Source organism: Protopterus annectens, chromosome 4.part0, assembly GCF_019279795.1.
Source record: "Protopterus annectens isolate FY-2018-M chromosome 4.part0, PAN1.0, whole genome shotgun sequence".
Lineage (NCBI taxonomy): Eukaryota > Metazoa > Chordata > Ceratodontiformes > Protopteridae > Protopterus > Protopterus annectens.
Genome location: NC_056733.1, coordinates 1,043,965,177 through 1,043,992,715, shown reverse-complemented (window position 1 = coordinate 1,043,992,715; position 27,539 = coordinate 1,043,965,177). Strand labels below are relative to the sequence as shown.

At 39.6% G+C, this 27,539-nt stretch overlaps 1 long non-coding RNA gene across 2 annotated transcripts in view; it reads left to right on the top strand.

Moving 5' to 3' along the window:
• Window positions 1–3,118, top strand: part of LOC122799727 — a 311,843-nt gene extending 308,725 nt beyond the window's left edge. For both annotated transcript variants that reach the window (XR_006364498.1, XR_006364499.1), the window contains exon 3: window positions 2,938–3,118. This is a non-coding gene — a long non-coding RNA (uncharacterized LOC122799727). The remainder of the gene's footprint in view (window positions 1–2,937) is intronic.
• The last annotated feature ends 24,421 nt before the right edge of the window (window positions 3,119–27,539 follow it).

Below are 27,539 nucleotides of genomic sequence, written 5' to 3'. Positions count from 1 at the left end.
ATTGTGGTATCATCAGTAAACTTGATGATATGGTTTGATTTGTGCTTTGCATAGCAGTTGTGGGTCAAGATGGTGAATAACAGTGGACTGAGAACACACCCCACTGGAACCCCAGTATTAATCTTAATACACTTTAATGTGTTCTTACCCAAACTCACTCTCTGTGACCTCTCAATCAGGAACTCCAGGATCCAATTACAGAGATGTTTACTGACTTCTATATATGCCAGTTTTTCTATTAGCTGCACTGGTACCACCATATTAAATGCTGAACTGAAATCTACAAACAGCATCTTCACATAGTTGTCATTGCCCTCTAGATGTTCAAGAGAGTTGTGTAGCGCTAATGATATGGCATCAGCCATGGATCTGTTGGCTCTGTAAGCAAACTGCAGAGGGTCAAAATTGGGAGGTAGGCCCAATGACAAATGCTTTTTGATCAGCTGCTCGTAACATTTCATAGCAGTGGATGTCAGAGTGACTGGTCTGTAGTCATTAAGGCTGGAGAGGAAGATTTTCTTAGGCAATGGAATGATGTTGGTTTCCTTGTAGCATGAGGGTACCTTCGCCATGGCAAGAGAGGTGTTAAATATCTCCATGTGCACAGTTGATTAGCACAGCCATTTAACACCTTGCCCAGTATGTTGTCTGGGCCAGCAGCCTTCCTGAGGTTCACCTTCGTTAGCTCTCTGCTCACCTCCTCTGTACTGAGTGTGAGCACAGCATCCTTTTCATCAGTGGGTAGCTTTAGTGCCAACCTGTTGTTTCTCTCCTCAAATCTTCCAAAGAAGGTATTCAAACTGTCCAGGAAATCAATGTTGTCCTCACACTGTGCTGACCTGATTTTGTAGTCAGTGATCTCCTGTATGCCTTGCCATAATCTCCTTGCATCCCTCATGTTTTCAAAGTGTAAATCTGTATGTATATTGGCATTGCTTTCATGTACATTCCATTTAGGCCACTGACAGTCATACATATACACCTACACTTGTGTGTTACCTTTGACATGGCATTTGTATCGTACATATAAGCATTCCATTGCATGTTTGTTTGGATTGTGTATGTCTTCTTCTGTAGGTAGCACCCAGTTTGCTGCTTTGCTCCAGTAATGCTGTTTGGTACTGTACTTGGTTGTTTGTCTTTCACATTGTCAGGGGTTCTGTTCTGTCCTCTGCTGGAGTTATCTTAGATCTGCATTTTATCATCTGTGATGTTGCTTGGCTTACACTTGCACTGCTGACAGACTACTTGGAAATGTGTTTCGTTATCCAGTGTGTACTGTGATCTTTACTTATCACCCTTCAAAGCACATCTACCATTGGCCATACACATTCCTGGTATGACCGGTACACAATCTGCAACATGTTATAACATGACAGTGCATAGGTAGATATGCTTTTATGCATTTCACCATGGCTGGTATGTACCCCCACCCTATTTGACAACTTTCCATTACTCATGTGGTGCAGTGTGCCATCTGTGTAACTTACCTTTCCTTACTGTTTTTCCCAGCCTTTGTCTTTCATGTATTATGATATTTGTTCTATGGGTATCCCTGCTCTGATGGTCTTCTCCTTCTCTTTCCTTAACTTTACATTTCCTTCTATTCTTAAAAAATGGGGTCTATTGTCAAAATAAAAATGCCCATGCCCCTCTGACTTTCCATCTGATTTTCCTGTTCCAACATCCCACTTGTGTGTCCTTTTTCACCCATACCCCACATCGTCTTTTTTTGTCTCCCACTTTCCTTGGGAGAGGGTATTACTTGTGTTCCCCACACAAGTCTGGCACCCATTGTTAGCTAATCTTAGCTGTGCCAATGAGGTCATAATTTCCCTTCACCTTTATTTATTTTAATTAGAAAATCTGTGGATTCCATAAAAATAAGTGGTAGCGAGCATATTTTAATAATAACAGACTTATGGTGATATTCTGTAGTTCTACTTAAACTTACTGGAGAGATTCTGTTATAGGTGTTTATTTAAGACTGTCGGGAAACTTGAGTTCTGAGATTCTTTACGTCACTTTGTTGAAGTACATAATGCTTTGACAATGATTTTTCATTACTTACATATTACTTGCCAATAGGATAGAGTGCACCATTACTACTGAGATACTCTGTTGTGTGCCAAGGTATTAGAGTTCACTGTGACACATTTGCATATTACATCGCTATTGTAACTTTGCTACTGATATCGGCATAATGAACTGGATTCAGAATTCAGTCCTCTAAGTTTCCAACATCATGCTGAAGCTTTTTCGAGGTGACATTCACATCCCTGCCTGCCACCATTTTATAAACACCATCAATAAAGCAACAAAATAAATATATATAACAACAAATTTAAAGGAACACCACATATGCACATTTAGTTTAAAGCAGTGTTGCAATGCAAGTGTTAGAATATCACAGTAGCAATATTAATGAATTTAGTTTTGTGGTTTTGGCTAAAATCAGTTTAGCTAGAGAGGATGATGTGGTACATACATTAAATAGTTTGAAAGCTAGAATGATCATGAAATATACCATGTTGCCTTGTGGCATTAATAATGAAATAGCATGGACATATTTGATTTAGTTTTAATTTAATTTGATTTAATTTCATTTAATTATGTTCAAATGTGTGTGTGGTATTGTTCATTTAAATTTGAATGTGATTTTTTATGAAAAGCTGTTAATTGATTCACTGTTTACATGCTGGATTTATGTAATGTTCTTTGTTTTCCTAAAACGCATGATACTTAGGCACTAGGGACCACATACAAAATTCTATATTTTTTACTCATCCTAAGTTACCTCTATTGTTGTATATAGAATTTCATACAAGACACCAGTAGCAAATACTCTAGATTGCAGTGAAACAATAAACATAAGAAATGTTAATGTTGTTAGTCCATCCCATGGCTATATTGAGTTTTCCTTGGTTTTCATTGCAGGCTTCATACTGAAGAAACCAGGGGAAAGAGACAAGACTGCTCATCAGATCCTTACAGCTGTATCTATCGTAACATTTTTGCCTAGGTAGATGATTGCAATTGTGGCTGGTGACTGGAAGGGTGATTTCTGTACATTTACCCTATATTTTCAAAGAAAAAAATAAACATTTTTCTCAGTGTTTATACTTTCAAAATACAATATTCCATTACCTTATATGTAACCTGTTTTATTCCAGGTATTCCAACTTTTAAAATTAGTAATGCGTGTCACTTTAAAATGAGAAACATAGTTTGGAAGAACTGAAAAAGTTTAGAATAAAAATGGCATTTCTGTGAAAGTATTTATGTTTACAAGTAATTGCTGAAGCATTCTAAAAAAAATACCTTCTGCTATTGTCTCATTAATTCTTGAATCAAATCACTGGACTTGTTCAGCAACATCCTCAAATTTACAAAGTATTAGGCATCGTCTCTGCTGCACCTTCTCAGCCCCAACAGCGACCAGAATATTACTTTATTTTTGAATCCGGCCATGTAACATTTATAGCCCACAGTTCTGGTCCATGACTATCTCCTTAACAGTCTCTCCTTTTCTTTAGTCCTTATTTATGATCTGGGTTAATCATTCATTGTTAATGAGCAGTGCTTTCTCTTCAAGGAATCTTCAAAATGTAATTAAATTAAAATTCTCTTTCTTCATATTTAAATACTTTGCCTGACCGACTACTTCAGTAATTCACCTAACAGGTACCACCTACCCCCATGGCAGCAAACAACAGCTAGGTCATAGCCAACATGAGCTTTAAAACAGAGACAAAACACATAGTTGATGCATAATTAACTTCAGGTTAAAGTGTTAATATTTCCTATTTATTCTATTTTTTTTTAAATCTATCCTTGCACCACTTTAAGGAAATGTATTACAGTGCAGTACAACCCACCCCAGACGAACATATTAATGGAACCCAATTTACTAAGAGCTGGATTATTGGATTTTGACTGCATAATCCTTAGCTCACATCAGTAGGTCCTTCCTACTGATTTAGAATAGTTTCAAAACATATATCACTAGAATTAGTTCCACACGCTAAACTCAAAAACACCCATCCCTTATCCCACTGGCTTGAGTGTATCAGATGTATGTCATCCCCCACTCAGCCTCATTCACCTCCCACCACAGCTTCCTGTGTAGTAAAGTGAGTGCTCCCCTGTCCCATCATCTCCTTATGTAGTCTGCCATTACACCTTAATGACATTTGTGCCTTAGTAACCCTTAGATGTGTTTCCTGCAGCATAACTGCATCCCCCATTTCACTTGCCAATCTCTGCAAAACCCTTTCTTCCTTAATAGGATGAATAATGTCCCAGCATTCCATGCTGCTACCACTATGTGTTCTCCTCCAGTCCCTTGTTTTTCTTGTCACTTTTTAATGTCTCTCATTTCTCTTCTCCATATTAACCACCCCACCATATTCTGTCAACTCACTACTGCCGACATGGAGCTTCCCTTCTAGACCCTCAAGTATCAACACACTGGACACCGATGTCCTCCTCCCTGACAGTATGTCATCCAGGCTGCTGTAGAGCATTTCTCCTTTGTGACCACTTATAGGAGCTCCCCAGGATCCCCTAACTCTCATCAATAACACCATCCCTTACTCCCTCTTATTCCTACACTATTTCCTGCTTCCTTTCTGGCCCTTCACTTCTAACATTTATTTAATTATCTCTCTGTCTGTCTGTCTATCTATCTGTCTATCTCTCTCTCTCTCTCTATTTGTTTGATAACAGGATACGTACAGTGGTTTAAAAACCCTTCTCAGGCATGATCAAGATCACAAGGCATGTAAAAGAGACAGTATTCTTGCATCCTGGCTGACCTGTTCTACTTTATTTCCCATTGTCTCCCATTTCTCAGTTATTTACATCTTGACATCCTTTCTAGAATATACTTTCAATACACTCTCTTGCTTCCCACTGTCCATTCTAATGTGTACCACCTGCCCAATCCTTATCAGCTCTCTAGTTAACTCAGTCAGTTATGCCCATTCTACATTGTCATCATTGTTGACTGTACACCTTCTCCATGTTGTAATGCCTTCAGCTTTCCTTGCTACACTTCCACTCTTCCACTTGATCAACTGTCTTCTTACCTGTTGTTATTTATTGTTATGTGCCCTTTTCCCCTTCACCTGTCACCCAGTGTAGTAACGGGTATATATCAGTTGAACAACAAATGACATTGTTGAAACCTACATGGTCGTGACCACATGATCGACAATGCATTTTGTCATCCATTTTGTCTGACATCACAGTACAGTGAGGACTAAGGAAGGTCCCCTTTTCCCCACTGTAGTATGATCTCAGAGTTGATATATGTATAATTAGCAGGGGTGTTTGGGGGTATATGGGGGCTTGCCACCCTGTAAAGGTATTGTTTTGTCCTGTTTGCTAGTGTTGTTTGTCTTGTTTCCATTGATCATTGAATTGAATTGTTGATCATGTGGTCTTGACCATGTAGGTTTCGAGCAATGTCATTTGTTTATCACCTGAAATAGATCTGTGTAACACACATTCATATATCTTTGATGGAGGATAGTAAATTTCCAAGTTATGTATATAATTTCCTTCCCCATATTCCAGTGATACACACACACACACACACACACATGCACAAACTACCTGTCCTGCATATCATAGTACTCACAACCTTGCTGATATCATTTTCACCTTTTGCTACCAAGCACTATTGAAACACCACAGATGGTAAAGGCATCAATAAAAGTAATAACAGTCATTATTTCCAAAATTATTTTCTGCCTTGCATGTTGCAGGCAGTACAAAAATCTGAAATAGTTGTACTGTGTTACTCATTACAGAAGTCATAACAAAGATTCCCTTCCCTCACATCAGCACTACCAAAGTGTACATTAACCAGCTGCCCCCTTGGTGTGCAAATGATGTATCGGGAACTGAACAGTTATAATTACCAATGCACTGTCAAGGGCCTCCATATCTTAACACCCACATACTTTTTCACTAAATGACTTCCATCCCTTAATGCACATTTCATACCATTTGTCTAGTAATGTACCACAACATTATTCAACACTGAAGTAAGAAACAAAGAGAAAAACATGTTTATTTGGCGGTAGAATGCAAGTTCTCGAACTATCCAAAAAGTCCTTTTAGGAGTAAAGCCTAGCAAAGACTGTATTAGCTATAAAGAGAACGGTAATTAACTAATTAACAATAAGCAAGCGATTCACTTTCTGGCACCCAGTTGGTAAGTGTCTGCTTTAGCTCTTAGTTCCTCCTCTTTGTAATTGTGCAACTATCTCAGGATATGGTGCATTTCTACTTCTTGACTTCATTAACGTCTTCCTCTCTTCCACTCCCTGGAACAAATCTCATGCCATTTGTTTTCTCTCCCACACCCACCAAACTGGCTCCAGAGAAATTGGGAAAGTGCATATCCATGATGTCAGGTCCTTCGTTAGATGATTTACTATGGTATGGTGCACAAGGGGTTGATAGTGGGGTGACTTTTGCTTCTCCGAGTACAATAATGCACTATCTGGCTCATGATACATACAGAAGGGAAGGGGGAGAGAGGGGGAGGGACAGAGGTAGGGAAGTAGGTAGGGACTTCACAGAGAATTGTTAGTACATAACCTCATTTAAGGAGAAGCAATACCTGTCATCCATCTTTTCTTACCTTATGGTAGGGATCTTCTTCCTGCCTCCTCCAGATTCCCATGATAATTCATGCCTAACCCAACAAGAAGTACTCTCAGTGTTTCTGGGTCTTCACAAAACTGGATGAAGAGCAGAGTAAAGGAGGTGTCAGCTCCAGGGTCATCCTGCTTGGTGACATGATTGACACTGTAGAAGAGGTGCTGATTGGTCCATGAAGCAGTATTAGTAATTAAACCATCAATGTTTGTATTTTTGAGTTTTAGCAATCAGCTGCTGTAGATAAAAGATTTATTTTATTGTTTTGCACTTCATTTAATTATTTTATCTGCCAATGTTTGCACTTTAAATCATGTTCAGTTTTCCAGGCATTGTAATGTTTGGTAATAGTTGAGAACTGCACCTTTGCAAAGTTTTACTGGCAGTGTTACTGTATAATTTGCTACTTTGCATCTGTTGTTGGTACTTAATTGTTGTATTCCTACAATTTAAGTCTTGCTAAAGGGATCCTACACAATTTCCTGTGCTTTAAGTGCCTGTATAAATGTAACATGTTTGTGCAGCTTTTAGCTCATTGCCTCGCATGTATCGCTAAAGTGACTTACTTGCATCATGTGCCATGCAGGCAAAAACTAAGTAGTTGTATTTAAAAATTGTACTTCTAGAAGTTATTTAAGTGATTGACTGCTCATTTTCTTATTTTATTTGTGCATTTATGGCTGAAATTACTGCACTTCTTCAAACTATTTTGCTGTTGTCTGATAACTTGAAATCACCTTGCTATCTCATTTGTTAAAGTTGATTTGTGGTAGCAAACTAGTGACATTATGTGGTGGCTTGGTCTGTCTGAGGTGGGAAGCACATAAAAAAAGCTGTGAGTGTGGTTATTTTATTGACAGTAGAGCTTAGGAGCCAGTTTCCTGTGGTTTATTTGCCTGTATAAATTTGGTATGTTTATGCACCGCTGCTCATTATGCAGAGGTGGTTAGTAGTGCCCTGTATAGACACAGATACCTAGAAACTGGATTTGCGCTATAAAACTACCTCTGGAACTGTTCTGTAACTTGTTGAATGTAGAACAACTACTTTGCTCATTGGTTAGCACAGAGCAGCTATTGTTTTCATTGAGGAGCACTGCCCATTGATTTTAGTATTATATAGCCTTGTCTAGTCTTTAGCCCCAAAAGCACCCATAGTCACCCCACTATCAACCCCTTGTGCACCATACCATAGTAGATCATCTAATGAAGGACCTGACACCATGGCTATGCACTTTCCCAATTTCTCTGGAGCCAGTTTGGTGGGTGTGGGTATAGTGAGACAATGTAACAATTGTCTTATGCTCACTGATAATCCTTTAATCCTCAAAGAAACAAATATAAAATTTCAGAAATGTATACACACAATGACTCTGGAAGCAAGACTGTCATATATAATAACAATCTGGTTGTCAGAAACACACATGCTACACCTACTACACACAGTATCCACGCCACACATAGATGTATTTATCCTGAAGCACTTAAATGTAACCTTCCCAAATCTCAAAGACCTTTCAGACATTCCACCTGCAAAAATTATCCTCAGCAAACTAGAAAGAGCACAACAGTAACAGCACCTAACATTGCACATACAGCCACACCCAGTGGTGTAACACCTAACACTGCACATAGGTTCATAGGTTCATAGGTTGGTACTAGGCTATCAGCCCTAGGGCCTATACAAGCATAGCCATAACAATTCCCTGGCTATTTCTTCCTAGAATATTTACTTCCCTGGCCCCCTGTCTAGCAGGATGACTGATGTGATCCCCGGGGTGAATTTACTTTCTCCCATCCAATCATCAAGGTTCCTTTTGAAGAGGGCCAAAGAGGTGCCCTGCTTGACATGTATGTGCAGTCTATTTCAGAGTCTGGGGAGTTTCTGGATCAGGAACCTATTCCCTCCAGCATGTTTTGTTTATTGCAATGACAAGGTTTCCTGGAGCATGTGGCTCTGAGGGATTGGGATTTCTTTAAGTGTAGCATGTCCAACAGCTCTGGGTTTGACATGGCCTTGTATGTTAAGCAGAGATCGCCTCTGAGTAGATGATATGCAACAGAGTGTAATATACAGTCACACCCAGTGGTGTAACACCTAACACTGTACATACAGCCACACCCAGTGGTGTAACACCTAACACTGCACATACAGCCACAACCAGTGGTGTAACACCTAACACTGCACATACAGCTACACCCAGTGGTGTAACACCCAACACTGCACACACAGCCACACTCAGTGGTGTAACACCCAACACTGCACATACAACCACACCCAGTAGTGTAACACCTAACCCTGCACATACAGCCACACCCAGTGGTGTAACACTTAAGGCTGCACATACAGCTAAACCCAGTGGTGTAACACCTAACCCTGCACATACAGCCACACCCAGTGGTGTAACACCTAACACTGCACATACAGCCACACCCAGTGGTGTAACACCTAACCCTGCACATACAGCCACACCCAGTGGTGTAACACCTAACACTGCACATACAGCCACACCCAGTGGTGTAACACCTAACACTGCACATACAGCTACACCCAGTGGTGTAACACCTAACATTGCACATACAGCCACACCCAGTGGACCCTCAACTACCAAGCCCATAAGACAAGCCAATACACTACCCAGGACTCCAGTCACAGGAGATTCTATTGCAGAAGATACTGATGCCCACTCATCAGACTGAACAATGAGAATATAATTGTCAGTTGTCTATCAGGGACCACAATCCTCTACATTATGCATTCATTCAAGTCATTACACCACAGGAAAGAGTACAATTCAGTTATAACAACAAAAACAAACCCAACTGCAGCAACCAAACAAAACTCTAAAACTGTAAAATTCCCCAAAGCAGGCAGAAGACAGCTCAATATGCAGCTAAATGCAAAAATTTGATGAACCAGTAAGTAATCATACCAAAAATCGTTATTGTAGGGAAAGAAAGTTAGCGCTTTCACGGTAATACCATACCGCTTCTTCAGACAAACATGAATGGGGACAGAATAACTTATATACAAATGACATCATCTCAAACAGCTTAACAGCCAATAGAACAAAATGTTTGTTCCCATACAGCCTTTTTAGGCAATGCCAAATTGACACAAATTCCAACATAGCAAAATCTACCCAAGGAAATCTAAACCCAAGGAGTCTAAACAAGAAGCTCCACTCCCTTCAAGCTCTCATCACCTTGGGAATGCAGATATCTGTGCAGTTATCGAGACATAGTTTAAAGCCACAGAGAGCACCCAGCAGCACAAGGCTTCAGTACCTTCCACACATTTAAGGCAGCAACTGCACAGGCACAGACTAAAGGTGGAGGTGTCTCAATCAATATTGATAACAAGCATACCTCTAGGTTGGTTAAACAGGATGATGTGCTGGAGTTCCTCCAAGTCCAAATTACCATAGGCAAAGACCTGCACAATATCATAGCAAGCTGTGGGTCACTCTCTATGTCCTATGAAACCCATGGCTCAAACATAGACCTACTAGAGTCACTCACCATTCAACTAAATACCATACTCGTGGGTGACTTTAATTATGCTTGAATAAACTGGGAATCCTACATGACCCCAAATTTGCAGGCACAGAGATTCATAGACTTTGTAAACACAAATTGGACCAGATAGTACATATACTTATCAGAGCTACAAACATATTGGACCTGGTACTTATAATCATGGGAGAATGCTGCACCTCTGACCCCCCCCCCATATTGTTTTCCTATCTGGTAAGGTCAGACCATAAAGCAGTCTCCTTCAAAATAAAAATTAATTCTGTAACTGTAGTAAACCCTGTCACAATTAGTAACTAGTCCTACCTGTTATTAAGCAATAATCTGTCAAAATTTCAAGCTCCTTGAAACCCAGATAATACAGTAGCCTATGTGGAATTATTCACAGAAGCTTTGTACAACCATGCCAGTGATTGCATTTGATGGCTGTGCCTACCAGATGTAAGCCCAAAGCTAACTTATAAAACAAATCACCATGTTAGAATCCAAAATTAAACATGTTGTACAACAAAAGAAACAAGTTCAAAGCTAAAATTATGAAGTGAAACACCAAAAATGATTACAAACTCTCTCATTAAACTGACTAGAGAACTAATTAAGTCCAAGAAGGCAAATTACAGGCCAAGGACAACCACAATACCTTTTTCATGTATGTCCAACACCTCAAAGGCAGCACATAACAGTGTGCCAAACTACTAGTAAATGGAGCCATATTCAGGGACAAATCCTCTTCCAATTTAACCCCCTCTCACCCCTAGCCACCTACCCCCAAGAAAAAAACATCTTACAAAATCCTTCCAAGTATCAGGGAGAAAATAATAAAGGGGCTCTCTAAGGCTAAGAATACATCTTCGATGGGCTCTGATAATATCCCAGTATTCCTCCTAAATAGTCTGAAATATGACATGTCTGGGCCATTTGAGTCACTGCTCAGCTATAACCTCCGAATAGACATCGCACCACATGAATGGAAGGCCACAGTGGTCATTCCTCTACACAAGGGTGGACCATCAATAGATTTTGGGAACTACAGACCCATCAGCCTTACTAGTTTCACATGCAAAGCCATGAAAATAATTATTGTGGAAATGATTAACAATGGCATATGAAGCTTTCAGGCACTAGATCCAACCCCGCTTAGTTTCATCAAAGGCAGGTCATGTCTACTGAATCTGGTTGGCTTCTTTGAAAATGTCACCAAGGCAATGGGTGAGGGAAAAACTGTGCATACTGTATACCTTGACCTGGCTAAGGCATTTCATACAATACCCCACTTGGGCATTGTAAACAAACTTGTGGAATTAAGTATAAACCCCTGATAACCCACTGGATAGCCAGCTGGATCACAGATGGGATCCAGGAGGTTAGGATTGGAGAGCACACCTCCACAAAGATACTGACATTTTACAGGAAAGTTTAACACAGACAAATGACTGGTGACAAAGGCAAGGCTTAAAGTTCAATGCCAAGAAATGCATAATAATACCTTTTCAGGAGTTGACCACCCTGGGAAACTCCCTTATCAATAAAATACCCTTAAAAGTTGGGCACAGTTGTCAGGGATTAAGGGATGTAGTCATTCTATATAGCTCAACTTATAAGTAAGGGCATTGCATTTAGATCCAGGGAAGTCATTGTGCCACTGTACACAGCCATCATCAGACCCATTGTTGAGTATATCGCCTCCTTCAGTATATACCTGACCAGGTACAGGCAACAACTGGAAAGGCCACAGTGATTTTTCACAAAAAATATGGGGTGTAAACCCAATGCCCTATGCAGATTGACTCAAAGCTCTATCCCTATGTTCTGTTTCCTACACTACTGTGAAGTGATTTCTCCTGGCATTCAAGGCATCCTTGGGTCTTGCCCTGATGGATGTTTTGCTAATTTGCAAAGCAAGCAGTATCAGAACTACTAGATCCGGGAGCCTGAATGGCTAACTGAAAAGCAGCATTTTTTGGAGCTCCATGGATTAGTACTAAATTCAGGAAATTAAATTAACTATTACTAACAAAACATCCATGGTGGTGCAGCGGTAGTGTTGTTGCCTCACAGCAAGAGGTTCTCCTGTTTGATTCTTGGCTGGAGTGCGGGGAGTGCCTTCTGTGTAGAGTCTGCATGTCCTCCCCGCGGTTGGGTGGGCGTTCGAAAGACATGCGTAAATGGGTGTGCCTTGGTTGAACATCGAGCTGGCACCTTGGCGTTCATGAAAATCTACTGCCAATCATTAACGGACCGGAGTTCGGCTGTGGCGACCCCTAACTGGGAAAAACAGAAAGACAAACAACAACATTACTAACAAAACTACTACAAATATTTAGTTAATAGTCTAAAGAAACTAAATACAAATTTTGGTGGATTTCTAAAAGAAATTTCCTGTTAAATTACTTAGAAGTCTATACACAGTATCTGAAGAGATGAGCAACCTAAAGAATTCTCATGCTGACTTGACACAAAAAAAGGAACTACAAATGGTGACTACTACATTACAAGAATTATCAACAAAAATGGATGATTTTAAGATGAATTCATAGAACCTAGAAGAGAACTCACAGAAGCAAACAGAAGTCTTCAAAGAAATACTTCAGCAACACCAGTCAAAGTTAACAAACATTGAAACTTCTTTGACTGACATTGATCAAAGGCTCAAATAGGAGGAAACACAAACAGAGTTTCTCTTGAAGCAAAATACTTGGTTATCTAACAAACTAGATGATCTTGAAAATAGAGAGAGAAGGTCAAACATCAGGATTTTTGGTTTACCTGAGAAAACAGAAGGAGGGGACACTATATCTTTCCTCTTGGATACCAGAGGTTCTAAATCTTAAACAAGGTTTTTCCTTTGGAATAGAAAGGGCCCATCATGCTCTGGGGAATAGAACTTCAGCAACAACTTCATCAACATCCATCATACCACCAAGATCAATTATAGTAAAATTCTTATCTTTTATGGACAAAGAACTGGTGTTAAAAACAGCTTGGAGGAAAAGTCCTATAAAATATAACCAGAACACAATAAGATTTGACAATGACTACTCCACTAAAGTGCTGGAACAGAGAAAAAAGGTATGGCCTCTAATAAAAACTCTGAAACAGAATAATATTAAAGCTCAAAGCTCAAATAGCCTTTCCTGCAAAAATTAAAATAATGCACCTAAGTGAGATGAGAACCTTCAACACTCTGGAAGAAGCCTTGCATTTAATTCAAAACAATAACATTATAACCATTTCTTAAGATATGGAATGGGCATCCCCATCCCTGAAGAGAACCACTGACAAAAATGGTTGGACTGATGTAAAAAAAAGAAACAGAAAACTGAATCCAAAGTACCAACTTCTATGAAATCTCTCAAAGTGTCAACTGCAACCTAACTATTAAAAGCATCTATAAATGGTCTCACTATGTATTAATACCTTTAATCTCATGCAGTTATTCACAACATATATATATATATATATATATATATATATATATATATATATATATATATACACAAGAAAATGTATGTTTCCTATAACTATTTATACATGTCTTATCATCCTATTAAGTTTCTCTTCTTCCATTTGTTTTAATAAATAAATGTTAAAAATGTCTACTACTTAATATAGCTATTTATTTAATCTAGTAATATCAAAGTTAAATTATTATGTTTTATAGGTTTATACTATAGGTTCATAGGTTTATACTAGGCTATCTGCCCTAGGGCATTTATAAGCCTAGCCGAAATGTGTTTGGCTTTCTCCACCCTTATAATTTAACTTCTAGAGCCTCTGTCCAGTAGCACCACTGGAGTGATCCCAAGTGCAAACTTACGGTTTCCCATCCAATCATTAAGATTTATCTTGAAGAGGGCCAGCGAGGGGCTTTGTCTTACATGAATTGGGATTTTATTCCAGAGTGTGGGAAGCCTTTGGGATAAACATCTATCCCTCCAGCATGTCCTATTTATTGCTGTGCTGAGGTTTAAGTCCGAGGAGTGTGTGGCTCTAATGGATTTGTTTTTTTTAAGGTGGAGCATGTCCATTAATTCTGGGTTGGACATGGCCTTGTAAGTCAGGCAGAGATCACCTCTGAGCAGGCGGTAAGCAACTGAGTAGAGCTGTAGTTTCTTTATCTTAGTTGCATAGGGCAACTGTTTGAGGTCCATGATCCTTTTGGTAAGGAACTTTTGGGGTCTCTCCAGCTGCTGCAGGTGCCAGGTAAGGTACATCCCAAATGAGGCATTGTACTCAATTATGGGTCTGATGAGTGATGAGTATAGGGGCACAATGACCTCTCTAGATCTAGACGAGAACCCTTTAGTTATAAGATGGGTGATATAGAAGGATTTTCTGACTATTTTGTCAATGTGATTGTCAAAGGAGAGGTTACTATCAACCTGGGTCCCCAGATCCCTAATTACTTCTTCTGTACTTAGTGGGTTTCCTCCTATGTGGTAATTAGTGGGCACCTTGTTTTTCCCAAAGGGGATGACTATGCATTTTTTAGTGTTAAGTTTGAGGCCATGGCTTTGACACCAGGCATCTGTCTCCGTAAGACCCTTTTGGAGGATGCTTGTGTCGACTGGGGAATCTATTATGGCTCCCAGTTTGCAATCATCGGTGAACTTGGTAAGCCACAGTCCTTTTGTGCTGGCCTGTACTTCAGAGAAGTATATACCGAACAAGAGGGGCCCCAGGACTGAGCCCTGTGGGACTCCACTTGTAACAGGTTTAGAGTTGGACATGGCACTTCCAACCCTGACCACGTGTTCTATCCGTAAGCCAGTTTGCAACCCATCTTGTGATATATGGGTTGATGTTTAAGCTGATTAGTTTGTTTATGATTCCAGAGTGAGGTATTGTGTTGACAGCCTTAGCGAGATCCAGATAGGCAGTGTGAACTGCCTTTCCCTCATCTATGGCTTTGGTGACTGTTTCAAAAAAGTCAACCAGGTTTAGGAGGCAGGATCTGCCTTTAACAAAACCGAACTGGGTAGGGTCCAGTGTCTGGAGGTTCCCCATGTCTTTGTTTATGAGATCCATATTGATACACCCAATAGCCTTGCAAATTAGGCTAGTCAGACTTATGGGGCGATAGTTCCAAGGATCCGTTGTGGGACCACCCTTGTGGAGGGGGATCACTGTTGCTGTACGCCATTCCTTGGCTACATAACCTGTTTTAAGGCTGAGTTGGAATAATGAATTTAAGTGGGGGTTTAGTTCTTTCTGGAGCTCGTGCAGGACGCAGCTCAGCATTCCGTCCAGTCCCATAGACGGTGTGTTTTTAGCTTTGGAGAGGTCTGCTTTTACCTGAGTGTCTGAGATATTTGGGGGACTACATTCATCTGGGATAGACACAGGCCCTTTTGGGGGGAAGGGGGGGGGGTAAATTTTGCACTGAACCTGTCAGCCATAATGTTGGCAATGTCAGTCGGTTCCATGTATTTTGTGCCATTTTGTATTAGCTCTGAGCAGATCTGGGTGTTTCCTCCCAGGTTCCTGATGTAACTGAAGAATGCCTTGTGATTATCTTTGGTGTCTTTGGCAATTTTTCTTTCGAAGTTTGCCTTTGAGGCTTTTATGGTGGAGTGAAGTTTCTTGCTAATATTGATCAGGGATGCCTTCCCTTTTAGGGTTTTGGCCCTGTCATGTAGTAGTCTCCTCATTTTGTTGTATAGCTTGTTTATGGCTGGAGTCCACCAGACTGGTCTCCTATTTTTGGAAGAGTTAGCCTTGGATTTACTTGGGATGGCACAATCTATACATTCCTGTAGGTGCATATAGAGTGCGTTCATATAGGATTCTGCGGTTTGGGTAACATTTTCCAATTTCTCAGGGGCTTTGAAGCTTCCTACTTCTATCTTGAGGAGAGTGAAGTTTGTTTTTGAGAGGTTTTTCACTGTGGTTTCCTTGGCTGGGGGTGGGGTTGGGATGTGGATGTCCATTGAGATCAGTTTGTGGTCCGATCTCACCAACGAGGGATTTACCTCCAGTGTGGAACATTGATCCCTTATGTTTGTAATGACTAGGTCTAATGTATTTTCCCCTCTTGTAGGTACAGTGACTATTTGTTCCATGGTGTTTGAGTTGATGAATTCTAGAAACCGTTGGGAAAATGAGTTTGGACTCGAGTAGTTTACCCAGTCGATGTTTGGGTAGTTGAAGTCCCCCAATATTATGGGATTTGGATGGGATCTTCATATTCTTTAGTGTTCTCAGGAAGCCCACATGTGGGTCCTGAGACAGAGAGGTGATCTATAGCAGGTTATGACTTGGAAAGCAGTTTTGCCCACTGTTAGTTGCACATGAATTGTTTCCGATGTATCATGCAATGCCGCTAATCTGGAGATGTGGGTGTCCTTGATGAAGATGGATACACTCCCTCCCTTGGTACTTTTGTCTGAGTTTTGTGGCCGAAAAGTATGATATGAGTTGAATCCTGGTAATGCTGGGGTGCTCTCAGGAGCCTTGAACCAGGTTTCTGTCACTGCACAGATATCGATTTGCTCCTCACTGAGGAGTGCCTCGAGTGCATGCATCTTTAAGTTTAGACTTCTGGCATTGAGTAATGTTAGATTTTATGAATATAAGGCTGAAATTAATTCTGTTGTAAATATGCTGAAAGAAAAAGCTTGCTTAAACGCAGAAACAGAGTTTAGTAATATGTGATCAGCAGTCATACTAAATGACCATGGCTTGGAAAATAAGGAACCTGCTGAATGGACATTTTCCCTTACAGACTTAAAAACAGGATGTATGCAAGAGCAAAAATGCAAAATCTGCTTTTAAAGAATGGACAATGACACTGTGACAATGTGTTTCCTCAAAAATATGTTTTTCTGCATGGAAAACATGACATGTTTTATCAGCATTGGCACAAGAACAGATGTTCTTATACAAAGATCCAAATAGAATACAGGATGTTCACACTGTCAGAAAAGCTGGTCTCTTACAATGTGTTTCCTCAAAAACATGTTTTTCTGCATGGACAACAGGACACTGTTATCAGCATTGGCAAAAGAACAGATGTTCTTGTACAAAGAAAAGCTGGTCTCTTACAAGACATTGTTAAACAAGGAAGCTTAGTATTGTTTCTACAGGATGAGCAATTCTCCAAAATAGAATATCAAGAGGAAATGTATATGTTTATGCATGACTAAAAGTGTATATAAAGAGCTGTATAAATCCAGTTATGTTAGAGGTATGGTAGGGACTCATTTGTCCTGAGGTAAATGTTATATCTCTCACATCATCTGTACTATATGAGAAGCAAAGTTGGAACAGTACTTTTAAGCTGCAACGTTGGTCTGTTTAGTTTATTATAAAAAGTTATTTGTTACTGCTCTCTAAAGTTGATGCTGCAAAGTATATTCTCTCATCAGTGTATATTCTGCAAGTTTCTGTATGCAACAGACTGTGAATGCAAATATAACCAGACTTTGAATTTTAGCAGAATCCAGCCAGCAAGACTGAGTGTCTTAAGAACACTTCAAATCCATCACACCAAGCAGTAAGCAGCTCCATGTAATTTTTTCAATGGCGAGCTGTGAATGTCCAGTTGTACAGCAGTCCGCTGCCTGTTGTGCTTCACCAGCTTCTCAAGTGACTCTGAAAAATTTCTAGCCATCAGCAACAACAGTCTGATCACCTGTTTTCTTGCTAACTGGTAAGACTTTTTTCTGTGTCACATATTTAGTGTGGATGATGTTAAACAGTTTGTATATTCTTAAGACAGTTTGTATATTCTTACATAGTTTGTATATTCATAGACAGTTTGTATATTAGACAGTATGGATATTATTATAATTCATGCAGGAGTAAACCAAACTTTAGTAAATTGCTATGTTGGTATACACAGCACATTAGTAAATCTAAAACCTTATTAGGGCAGTTTGATAGTAAGGCATTATGCAAATGTATTACAATATTTGACTGGTATCTCAAAGAAAACCATGTGGAATATGACAAATGTTTACTGTGTGCTTCAACAAAAACTGCATTTTGTGTATTATGCCATAAAATAATATTGCATCATATTGCTAAAAAAATAGACTGTAAAGATAGATCTGTTCATGATAAAGAATTAACTAAGGGTAAAGTGTTTCTATTATATTCAGATGTTGAACAGTTATGTCCTGTCACCACATGTGAGTCAAATCAGTTACTAATAGAACCCCTAGTACATTTTGTTACAAAAGAATGTAGTAAACTTCTAAAAGAGAGACACAATGAGTTCAGGAAGCTTAGACAAGTTATACATACATATTTTCAAAAGTGCATAGGAGTTTCAAATTCAGCAGAACAGCTTACTAAAGAATGTCAGAAAGACCATGCAACATTACAGGAAATTCAACAGCAGTTGCAGGATAAAGGAAATAAATTAGCTGAACTGACAAAGACTGGGAACTTCCTGCATACACAGTTAATCTGTGCAAAAGAAATATATTTTATAATATGTTTATGTTTTGAAAATGGTTAAATATACATGGTAGGATGGTAGGATCTGATGTCTGGACAAATCATTCTCAAATGTTTTACTTTCATTCAGTTAAAGCAAGACATCTATCAGTACCTAGAGTAAAGTAAAGCATATGACTGCAATTCTTAGCATAGTCAAAAGGTACACAACAGTTTTAGCATATAAAAATTAAAAACAAAAATAGTTACACAAAACAGTTCTAGTGCATAAAGTTAAATGAAAATAGTTAATAAGAGGAAAGACTTCAAGTCACAAGACTGACATGCTTGTATAAAGATATACAGATACAAGACAGACATGCATGTATGTTCTTTTCATCTAAAGTACATCTGTTACAATGCACAAGAATAACAGGCAGACAACAGCAAATATAAATAATGAAAGTATAAACATATGTTAATTAAGCTAATATCTATTTTTTTTTTCAATTTTTATATAATTGTATAGTAACACCAAACAGTTAAAAGTTCTGAATTTTAAAAAGAAAATCACAGATGGTATTTGTCAAACAGTTTTTGTAAAATTAATGGCAGGACAGTTAAATAGATAAATAAATAAAAAAATACTGAAATCCATGTAAGCTAATTGTAATGTAGTATAAATGCATAGTTATGCAAATCACAATAAAATTAAAGGAAAACTGCCAAAAGAATTAACTATAGTTTATAGAGTATAAAATGTGAGCTCAGACCTTCCTAGACTGAATGAATAGTTACAGGAAATGCTGGAAAGAGGAGGCTCTGAGTAAAAATTTACCTAAACAGCAGAGGCCTCCAAAGCAGACACCCAAACAATTGCTACCTCAAGACACCCTACAAGCAACACATAAACCACAAAAGCAGTGTGCAAAGAAGTCACAGCCCTTAAGGCCAAATACAACACCAAACATACTTGTCATAGGTGACTCCATAGTCAGACACACTGACGTCCCACTCACCAGGCTGAACAAGGAGAGGGTCACAGTAAGCTGCCTATCGGGCTAGAATCCGCCACATAACACAAGCACTGGTCACTCCACGGCAAGTACAAATATGACACAGTCATTGTCCATGCTGGTGTGAACGACCTGAGACGCACCTCCCTGGACTACATGAAAAGAGACATAGAGGAGCTCTCTGATTATGTAGCCCAGGCAGGTATGACCCTAACCCTGAGCAGTATCCTTCCTTCACCAAGAATGATGCCACAATATAGAGACAAGATGATCAGCTTTAACAATTGGCTTAATGTCTGGTGTCATTCAAAGGGGATCCAGTGTCTGTCTGCCTGGGATGACATGCTTGACAAGCCACGCTGCTTCAAGGGACGGCTTGCACCTGTCACCCTGGGATTCCGGATATTGGCTAAGGCTCTTGCCACCCCATAGTGCCTTTTTTAGGCAAGGCTCAAATTCTAAACCTACCACCCTAGAAAACAAAAATGGGAAGAAACTGAGGGTAATGCTGCTCAATGCCAGAAGTCTAAATCTCAAAATGCACGCACTTGAGGCCCTTCTCAGTATGGAGAACATCGATGTCTGTGCTGTAACTGAAACCTGGTTCAAGGTTCCTGAGAGCACCCCGGCACTATTAGGTTTTACCTCATATCATGCCCGCCCCAAAACCCGGACCACACCACAAAAGGAGGAGGTGTATACATATTCATAAAGGATACCCACACCTCCAGGTTGGTGGCAACGCACGAAGCTTGGGAAACCATCCAGGTGCAACTAACCATAGGCAAAACCGCTCTACAAATTGTAGCATGCTACAGGCCACCCTCTCAAACTCAGGAACCCCACACAGCCTTCCTGAAGACACTGGAGGGTATAAATGTATCTCCAAACACCATCATATTGGGTGACTTCAACTACCCGAATATAGACTGGGAACATTACTCAAGCCCTAACTTTCTAGCCCAACGGTTCCTGGAGTTCATAAATTCAAATGCCATGGAACAGCTAGTCACTGTTCCCACGAGAGGAGAAAATATACTAGATCTCATTGTCACAAACATGGGGACAAAATGCTCCACACCGGAAGTATATCCCTCATTGGTGAAATCTGATCATAAACTAATCTCACTGGAAATCCACATCCCGCCCCCACCCCAAACAAAAAAGACCATAGTGAAGAACTTCTCTAAAGCAAACTTCACACTACTCAAGACTGGTGTAGTATCCTTCAAGGCCCCTGAGCCAGAGGAAACCACAACCCAAGCTGCGGAAGCCCTTACAAATGCCTTCTATGAACACCTCCAGGACTGCATGGATCAGGCAATCCCAAATAAAACCAAGACTCTTTCCACAAAGGGCAAACGTCCAGTCTGGTGGACCCCAGGCATTAACAAACTTTACAATAAGAGGAGAAAGCTATTACATGATAGAACAAAATCCATAAAAGGAAGTCACCCCTGATCATTATTAGTAAAAAATACGAGCACTCATAAAATCAACTAAGGCCAATTTTGAGAGAAAAATTGCCATGGATTCAAAGGACAATCATAAGGCCTTTTCAGCTATGTTAGGAACCTGGGTGGAAACTCCCAGATATGCTCAGAATTAGTCCAAAATGATACAAAAATCACTGAACCCACAGACATTGCCAACATACTGGCAGACAGGTTCAGTGCAAACTTCACCCCTCTCCCCTAAAGGAGAGATAACTATCCCAGCCGAGTGTAGCCTCCCGGACATCTCAAATGCGCAGGTGAAAGCTGCTCTCTCTAAAGCTAAAAACACAGCATCAATGGGACCGGATGGTGTCCCCGGCTGTGTGCTACATGAGCTAAATGAGGAATTAACCCGCACATAAGGCAGCTGTTTAATCTCAGCCTTACCACAGGATACGTGCCCAAGGAGTGGCGACAGCAACTGTGGTCCCACTCCACAAAGGCGGCCCACGGACCCTGGTAATTACTGCCCCATAAGCTTAACAAGTCTAGTCTGCAAAGCTATGGAGAGGATCATAATGGAGCTCATAAACAAAGATATAGGGGACTTGCAGACATTGGACCCGACCCAGTTTGGCTTTGTCAAGGGAAGATCATGCCTTTTGAACTTGGTCGACTTCTTCGAAACAGTCACCAAGGCCATTGATGAGGGAAAGGCAGTCCATACAGCCTACCTTGACCTTGCAAAGGCTTTCGACACAATACCCCACTCGGGTATTGTAGAAAACTTACCAGCTTAAATGTAAACCCATATGTCACAAGATGGGTTGCAAACTGGCTTAAGGACAGAACCCACAGGGTTAGAGTTGCTGGCGCTGTGTCAGACTCCAAGCCGGTCACAAGTGGTGTCTCACAGGGCTCGGTCCTTGGCCCCTATTGTTTGGCATCTACTTCTCAGAAGTACAGGCCAGCATGGGAGGACTTTGGCTGACAAAGTTTGCAGACGACTGCAAACTGGGCGCCATAGTGGAAAGTGCATCGGACACGGATATCCTTCAGAAGGGACTCATGGAAACAGATAGCTGGTGCCAGAGCCATGGCCTGAAGTTAAACGCCAAAAATGTATAGTCATACCCTTCGGGAAAAACAAGGTAACCCCAAGCTACCATATAGGTGGCAATCCACTAAGCACAGAAGAGGTTATCAGGGACCTGGGGACCCAGCTTGACAGTGGCCTTTCTTTGACACTCACATTGGTCAAGTGGTTAGAAAGACCTTCTACATTACCCACCTGATGATCTAGGGATTCACCTCCAGATCTAGTGAGGTCATTGTTCCCTGTACTCTTCACTTATCAGACCAATGATCGAAAGTACAATGCCCCATTCGGGATGTATCTCACCAGACATCTGCAGCAATTGGAGAGACCCCAAAAGTTCCTCACCAAAAGGATAAAGGGACTCCAAAATCTGTCATATGCTGACAGATTGAAGAAACTCCAGCTCTATTCAGTCGCATACCGTCTGCTCAGAGGTGACATGTGCCTGACATACAAGGCCATGTCCAACCCGGAATTAATGGACATGCTCCACCTCAAAAATCCAAATCCACCAAAACCACTAGAGCAAGTGACTTAAACCTTAGCACGGATATAAATAGGATGTGCTGGAGGGATAGATTTATCACTCAGAGACTCCCTATGCTGTGGAATAAAATCCCGGTCCATGTGAGGCAGAGCACCTCGCTGACTCTGTTCAAGAGAAATCTAGACCTGTGGATGGGAGATCGTAGGTTTACCCCGGGAATCATCTCTGTGTCACTGCTGGACAGAGGCACAACAAACTAATGGGCACAGTATTTTTTCATATAAGGGGTGGCGTAAGCCACAAAAATTTGGGATAGGCTTATAAATGCCTTAGGGCAGATAGCCTAGTATAAACCTATGAACCTATGAACCTATAAGACTGATTGCCAGACAAGTAGCTTGAGTTTTTCTAAAGTATCATTGTTATTAAAACATAATTGTTAAAATGTTTACAGGCAACACTATTTGCTAATTATAATAAAGTCACAATTGTGCATAGATGTCACTGATAATCTGTTTGCAAGTAAATGTTAAAATAAAAAACTCAGTTGCATCAAGTACAGCCAGCAAATGGGCTATAGTATACATACAGTTCAAATCAATTGTGCAGAATGGTATAAATATCTACTAGAGGTAGTAAACAGCAAAAGCTTTATAAAAAATTATCAAATCAGACAAAAGTCCATAATTTAATAAAATAAATGTATAACCATAGTGTTAGGCTGACATACATTCTATTCTCACAGCATAAAGCAGCTAAATAGTGCTGCAGTACAACAGGGGGAGGGGTACTTTCTCAGTTTTACACTGACTGTATAAGCAGTACTGCACAAGGGTCTGAAATAAAGCTATAGAAAAAATAAACAACAAGGATCTGAAATAAAGCTACAGAAAAAATAAACAATAAGGGTCTAAAATAAGGCTACAGGAAGAAATATCTCATTCCTTCTTGACAATACTCTTTTATGGGGGAAAACAGGTATTAGTGTATTAAAAATACTGGTAAACTGGATTAAACCTGACAGGATAAGATATTTTACAAGTTCTTAATAGCTATCATAATGGTTATTATTGTATTGTTTAGTATTAAATTGTATTTACAACCTGTTAAACTGTACAGCTATACAAGAGAGAGTAAAGATATGTAAAAAATTAAACAAGATTGGTCACTATTTTTAATATGTTTTTGGCAAAACAATGTTGGTATAAAAAAGCATGAATATTTTTAATTGTTAAGTATGTAATTTAAAATAACAGGACACATGCCTTTGGTGGCAATTCCACTAGATATTTCTAAAGAGACAAACATTTTCCAAGATTTTGCTTAATATTAATGGTATTACATTTGTAAGATTAGACTAAATGTACTTTATAGTCTATGTATGTACAAATGCAGAAGAATTCAATACAAATGATCGTCTTTGTATGTACAAATGCAAAAGAATTCAGTACAAATGAGATTAATGTCTAGTAATGAATATGTGTGAAAAAACATATTTAAAGAAAACAATGGGTCCAGTGTACCTACTAGATTGAAATGCATGAATAGCAAACAGTCTGTGTAAATACATACTGTACAGGATACATCGTAATAAGTTCAAAAGTAATTTGTCAAGTTGTAATATCACTGGTTTTACCCCAGTAAAATAATTGCTTTCAAATATTTATTATCTAAGCCCAGTTCAGTACTTTACCAAGATGTTAATGGGCAGTTCAAAGACATGCCCACAATGTTATGGTTAAAATGACATTAAAACTGTATATTTTCAGCATTGTATAAATGCTTGCAGTAGCACATAGTTATTGTCTCTTATAGTTAATTCAACAGTTGCAAAGAGTTAATGAAACAGTTCTAAGTCATAAATTAAATTCTGTGATTGCAAAAGAATAAATTGATCAAGTTAAAAAAATAACATTAAAGCAGACACAGCTCATAACTGATAAAATATTTTCACAGAATTGTCTGCAAAAGAAAAAGTTTTAAATACATTCAGTTTTGTAGTAATACTTAATATCATTGTATTAACTATGTAAAATTGCATTTTGACTTGTATCAAAAGAAGACTATAGGTTTGTTTCTTAATGTGTTTTCTATATAAAATGTTTTGAGTATGTTTAAAAACAGAGGGAATTGTTAGATTTTATGAATATAAGGCTGAAATTAATTCTGTTGTAAACATGCTGAAAGAAAAAGCTTGCTTAAATGCAGAAACAGAGTTTAGTAATATGTGATCAGCAGTCATACTAAATGACCATGGCTTGGAAAATAAGGAACCCGCTGAATTGACATTTTCCCTTACAGACTTAAAAACAGGATGTATGCAAGAGCAAAAATGCAAAATCTGCTTTTAAAGAATGGACAATGAAACTGTGACAATGTGTTTCCTCAAAAATATGTTTTTTCTGCATGGAAAACAGGACATGTTTTATCAGCATTGGCAAAAGAACAGATGTTCTTATACAAAGATCCAAATAGAATACAGGATGTTCACACTGTCAGAAAAGCTGGTCTCTTACAATGTGTTTCCTCAAAAACATGTTTTTCTGCATGGACAACAGGACACTGTTATCAGCATTGGCAAAAGAACAGATGTTCTTGTACAAAGAAAAGCTGGTCTCTTACAAGACATTGTTAAACAAGGAAGCTTAGTATTGTTTCTACAGGATGAGCAATTCTCCAAAATAGAATATCAAGAGGAAATGTATATGTTTATGCATGACTAAAAGTGTATATAAAGAGCTGTATAAATCCAGTTATGTTAGAGGTATGGTAGGGACTCATTTGTCCTGAGGTAAATGTTATATCTCTCACATCATCTGTACTATATGAGAAGTAAAGTTGGAACAGTACTTTTAAGCTGCAACGTTGGTCTGTTTAGTTTATTATAAAAAGTTATTTGTTACTGCTCTCTAAAGTTGATGCTGCAAAGTATATTCTCTCATCAGTGTATATTCTGCAAGTTTCTGTATGCAACAGACTGTGAATGCAAATATAACCAGACTTTGAATTTTAGCAGAATCCAGCCAGCAAGACTGAGTGTCTTAAGAACACTTCAAATCCATCACACCAAGCAGTAAGCAGTTCCATGTAATTTTTATTCAAGTAACATTACCCTTAGTTTTTTATTCTTTGTATTGTCTAAGGAGGTAGGTTTGTCTTTTGAGCCTTGCCTAAAAAAGGCACTATGGGGATGGCAAGAGCCTTGGCCAGTATTTGAAAGCCCAGGGGTGACAGGTGCAAGCCATCCCTGGCGAAGCAACATGGCTTGTCTAGCATGTCGTACCAAGCTGACAGACACTGGATCCCCTTTGAATGACACCAGTAGCTTAGCCAATTGTTGAAGTCTATCATTTTGTCTCTATATTGTGGCATCATTCTAGGTGAGGGCAGGATGCTACTCAGGGTCAGGGTCATACTGGCCTGGGCTACATGATCAGAGAGCTCCTCTATGTCTCTTTTCATGTAGTCCAGGGAGGTACATCTCAAGTCGTTCACACCAGCATGGACAATGACAGAGTCGTATTTGTACTTGCTGTGTAGTGACCTGAGTGCTTGAGTTATGTGGCGGATCCTGGCACCTGACAGGCAACTTACAGTGACCTTCTCTTTGTTCAAGCTGGTGAGTGGGACATCAGTGTGCCTGACGATAGAGTCACCTATTACTAATGTATTAGGGGTGTTGTTTGGCCTTAAGGGCTGTGACTGTGTGGCACATTGTCTGTGTGGGATATGTGTATGGTTTATGTTGGGTAGTGAGTTCTTGTGTGTCTGCTTAGGAGGTCTCTGCTGTTTTGGTAAGTTTTTATTTAGAGCCTCCGATTATGTCTTTGTGGGGTTATGTGTCGTGTTTTCAGGTGTGATTAGTCTATGTGTGACTGGTTTTGAGGTGCATGTGTTTACCTTCTCCTCCTAACTGGTGGCACCAGTCTTGGATTGAGAGAGCTTAGCCTCCAGTTTGGCTGTATAGTTGCATCTCTCGCATACATTAGAGGTTGATGGTAGGAGGAGGGGGTTGTCTGTGTACATGAGGCAATTGTATCATTGCCTCAGGATTCCCAGGTTCACCAGCTGGACTGGAGAGTATGACTGAAACTGCGCTTTGGACATGCCTGGAGAGTTTTAAATATTGGTTTATGGGAATATCCGGAGCCTATTACTACTGTTTTGTACAAGGGGGTAAGTGCTTATAGCTTATTTGCATTTAATGTGAAGCTAGGGCAAGTGCTGGACTGTAAGAGGAAAGTAGAGAGCTTTCCTGAAGAGTTTGAGTAGTTTAAAAGATTTCCTTTAGAAGCTAGAGCAAGTGTTGGACTGTAATAGGAAAGTAGAGTGCTTTCCTTGAGAGTTTAAGTAGTTCTAAGGGAAAATTTGAAGAGCAGACTTTGTGGAGCCGGGAATAGTTTAAAACAGTTAAAACGACACTGCGCTATGTTGCACGATGTTGCTCTATGCGCAAAATAGCTCAAAACCATGCAAAAGCGGGTTTTATGGCAGGAAACTTGAAAGAGCTAGGAATTAGCCCAAAACGGCCAATAATCTACTAGTTTCTGGGCTGAGACCACTCCTCCAGGGACAGATAGGCCGTTCAAAGCTCCGCACTCTCACTGGTGAACAGAGAAGCTTCCTCCTATCCAAGTAAGGATATGGGCAACACAGGAACTTATACCAAAGCCCAGAATTCAGAAAACCTGAAATCTGAACTATTCTAGCTCAGAAAAGGTGGGAAACAAGGAAATTTTTTTCTTTTTCTTTTTTTTCTTTTTTGCAGAACAGTAGCAGAAATTAATAGGAAAACACTGTACATGCTTTACACAGGCTAGCGCACTTGAGTGGGCAGCCTAAACAGTTAAATTAACACAAAAACAAAATTTAAAGTGCAGGTACAGTAAAAAAATGCAATAACAAGCTTTTATA